We start from the raw sequence: 464 nt of genomic DNA on the forward strand, positions 1-464 counted from the left end.
AAATTGCATTGTATATGTGATTTTTTACCTTATCTTCTTTATCCATTCATCTATTGATGGGCATTTATGTTGCTTCCACATCTTGGCTATTGTAAATAATGCTGCAGTGAACATAATGGTGCATACCTTTTCTAATTGAAATTTTCATTTTCTTCATATAAATACCCAAGAGTACAATTGATCTATCATATGTAGTTTTATTTTTGATTTTTGGAGGAATTACCATACTGTTTTCCACAGTGCCTGCACCAATTTACATCCCCCACACAGTGCATGAGGGTTCCCTTTTCTCCACATCCTCGCCAACGTTTATTATTTCTTATCTTTTTGATAATACCAATTCTGACAGGTGTGAAGAGGTATCTCATTGTGCTTTTAATTTGCATTTCCCTGATAATTAGTGATGTTGAGGTTCTTTTCATGTGCCTGTTGGCCATCTGTATGTTTTTTTTGAGAAATGTCTG

Source organism: Bison bison, unplaced genomic scaffold (assembly GCF_000754665.1).
Source record: "Bison bison bison isolate TAMUID 2011002044 unplaced genomic scaffold, Bison_UMD1.0 scf7180017864529, whole genome shotgun sequence".
NCBI classification, from domain to species: domain Eukaryota; kingdom Metazoa; phylum Chordata; class Mammalia; order Artiodactyla; family Bovidae; genus Bison; species Bison bison.